Raw genomic sequence first — 3,842 nt, forward strand, 5'->3', positions numbered from 1 at the left:
TTTTACATAGTGATGGATCTCAGGCTTTAGACTTCTTTTCACTATTCTAGAGGTAGAAACAAAATTATAAACAAACCAGACCAAGCAAACAAATGAACAAAATCTCTATCTTTTCATGTTGGAGTCAAGCACAATTTTCATAAAAAGCCTGCCTGCCTTTAATCATAATGGAAATGGAAAACCTTTTCTACCTCATATTGGAAGCAAGTGAAACTACAAAAATAGAAGAAGTAGAAGAGCAAAATAAACTTAAGATCTTGATTTAATTTCAAGAGGTCAGGGGTTATCTGGACCAGACATATCACTCCTCAGCAAATTGTCCTATTGGTTTGAGCCATATAATTAACTCATGCTGGCACTAAGCACTGATAAAAAATTTATCGCAGGACAGATGCAACTCAATTAAGAATCCCCCAGTATTACAAAAATGTAAACACCCAAAATTTAAGGCAGATCTACGTTAATTTAGAAAGATTATTTTTTCAAATTTGAGGACATGAACCCTTGGCCCAGTCTCAGTATGTCCTGACAACGTGTTACCAAAGTGGTTGAGGCATATCTTTGTTTTACATATTTTAGAAAGCCATGAGACTTTAATCAACATATGAAAGAAGTACACAATTTAAACCCAGAGATGTGAAAGGACTTAAAGCAAAGTCAGAAACACTTGAAATGGGAAGGGTTCTTCTAGGTCCCAGATAGGTGAGAGACACACAGTTGCATTCATTTGAATTTCAGAATAGCTTTTCTAAAAGAGGTAATCATTTGAAAGAAATATAAATCTTTAATTTATATTGGTTAACAGAGAGACAATTTGTATAGAATGGAAGACAGGTTTGTCCTAAGCAGTTTCTGCAGTGAGTTTTCTTTCTAGCTTAGTGATTTTCGGGGCTTACGATATTTTCTTTAAAGACCATAACGCTATAAAGTCAGCCAGAACAAAATGGTTTCGATTTGTGTGTCCTCTTTGACAAATACAACTAATTTAAACTTTTCAGGTAAATTTTCTTAGTCCTTGGTAAAAACAAACAAAAATTATGCATGTAACATTGAGATTTTTAATGAAGTTACCCCTGATCTTTATTGGTATTTTATTGTATAATTTTGCACATAAATTTCCAAAACGTGTTATTCATGAAAAAAAAATAATTGCATGTAATTTTAAAAAACTCAGTGTGAGTCACAAATTTGAAAATATTTATTATGGAACAGGGTAACAAAAAACTAACATTTGAAAAAGTTATTTAAGTTATTTACATAAAGCTATATTTTTGGTTAAAAATATTTTAAAATGTTAATACATTTATATGAGAAGGGATGTTGTATGCTAAATCTTTTGCCCTAAAATAAAATAACTGCTCATAGAAGGAAGCAAAATTTAAATCTAAATGGAAAACCTAGCCTTTATTGGCTGGTCTGTTTAAATCACATGTGATTTTACTGCTTCTCTCCATGTCTGTCTTCATGCACATGCAGAGAAAATGGTTAAATAAGTTTAGGTAACAAAATATTATTTAAAGGATTGCAGACATTTGTCTAATGATCATTTTTTTACAGCTCATGTTCTTAGTCTTAAAGTAAATTAAAAATAGTTTTAAAAACATCAACAGTTTGATAATTGTTTTTGAATATATTTAAGTGTGAAGCTAGATTTATCATGGAGCCAAATCTCACATACATGCTGGAATTGCTTCACACTCTGTTTGCTGTTTTGTCTGAATAGTTCCAGCACTATATTATTTATTGGTAATAAACATAGACTAAAATTTTTGATTGCACAGTACTTATGGTGATATTCTTACTGGTAATATGTGCTTAGGATTTTTGACAAAAACTTCGACAAAATTCACAACAAAACAATTAAAAAGAAGAGCAAACACACACACACACACACACACACACACACACACACACATTTTTTTTAAATAAAATTACTCTCCACAGAGTCAGAGCAGACTCATGCAAGTGGCTCAAAAATTCATTCCAAATTTGGGGATGGGGGAAAGTGGGGGGTGGAGGGAGTGGATTGAATACCTTGTTAAGGTTTCCCATTGGTTACTTGGTTTACATGTTACATTAATAAAAAAATAATAGATGACTACTATTATTGGCTGAAGAAGTTGACCAATTAGAGGATGAAGTGAAGCCATGAATTACACCCCATGCAAATCTCTAATTGGTTGTGGGAGGGGAACAATCAGAGGCTGAGGTGAAGTTATTAAGTTACTCCTTTTTGAAAATGAAGGCTAAACTTGACAAGTGTTATTGTAAATGGGCAGGGCACAATCAGTGATAATCTTTATTTTCTGTGACACAGAATGGTGGTGGTTGCAAACATAGTAGTCTCAGATCATTTTGTTAGTTAGGTTTTTGGTTTTTCTTTGGATGTGAGGCTTTTCTTTGGTCGAGTCCAAGAAATCATTTCAAATTACTATTAGGTTTCCTCCATCCAGGTCCTATTTTTCTGCCTTAATTTATTTTTCCTGAAAAATGTAAATTTATAAATCTATATCACCAGGAGTGGACACAGTGGTATTTCTTCTATAACTGCTTAATGCTGATTTAAGGTGTAGTTTGGCTTGAAAATTATTTCTTGAGTGTGTATTTAGTAACTCTATATAAAGAAATACAAATAAATTGCACAAAAGATTTTTTTTGTTCTTACCAACTTTCCTAGTTTTTTAATCTCCATAAAAATATACAGATGACAGTTTAGATATTACTAATGTGGTACTCATTTCCAGAAATTGTTCTGCCTTTGTTATAACTGCCAGCAGCTTAGTGGAAGACTGGAAGTGTTCTGCCACACATTTGAAATGAATCCAGCTCTGTTGGTTTTTGTATTATTGTAGAGTAAATTGTTTCATATATGTGCGAGATAGTTGTCAGCAGTGTGTGTTGTAATTGCCATTTTTTTATTTCCCATATTGAAACTTGCCTCTTGTGACTCATGATTTAAAATCAATTGGAATGGTATTAGTGGAGCCAACCTGCTGTCTGTTTCTATTTGCATTAAATGATTTTTATTCTTTCACGATAGTCTATTTATATCTTTCTATTTAAAGTGTGTCTGTTGTAAACACCACTTTGATAGATTACAGGACATTTTACTTCTGTTCTACCAATCTCATTTTTTAAATTTTTATAATTAAATAAAACTTATGTATGTTTGACATGATTACTAATAAGAATAAATTTATTTTGTCATTTTGCTGTTATTTTTTATGTGGAATAGTTTTTTAGTTCTTTCTTTGCTGCATTATTGTCTGTGTCTCCTTTATATTTTGTACTAAAAATTTAACTTTCTTTATTATTGTTTTATATATTTTCTATTGTCTTTGTGTGTATGTGTTTATATAAGCTTGTGTCAAAAATAAAAAAAAATAAAAATAAAGCAAAATTAAAGCTTTGTTCTTACATTGTTAGATAAATTTGTATAAATATATTGAGGTCAAAATATTTTTTGATAATGTAATTACCTTAAGTACTTTAATTAGAGTTAAGTACTCAAAGATGACATATCCAACAAAAATGACAAACACCTTACAAAATAAACTAAAATGTCTGATGAAGCAATGAATACATGACTGAGTTCTGGGGTTATTCAGTTACAGTTTTTAAGTGTTCATTGTTTTAAAATGTATATGAACAAAATTTTTACTGTCCTTATGATTCTACCTAAAGTGTATCTAAAATTTTGTTAAACAGACATAGTAGGTAGCTACTAATAGGGATTTCTACTACAGTATATGTTATTTATTATGTCTACTCTAAGAAGACCAATATTTGTTTTTAACTGGATTTTATTTAAGGAAATTATTCTACTTGAGTACTTCCTATTA

Source organism: Cebus imitator, unplaced genomic scaffold (genome assembly GCF_001604975.1).
Source record: "Cebus imitator isolate Cc_AM_T3 unplaced genomic scaffold, Cebus_imitator-1.0 Scaffold753, whole genome shotgun sequence".
Lineage (NCBI taxonomy): Eukaryota > Metazoa > Chordata > Mammalia > Primates > Cebidae > Cebus > Cebus imitator.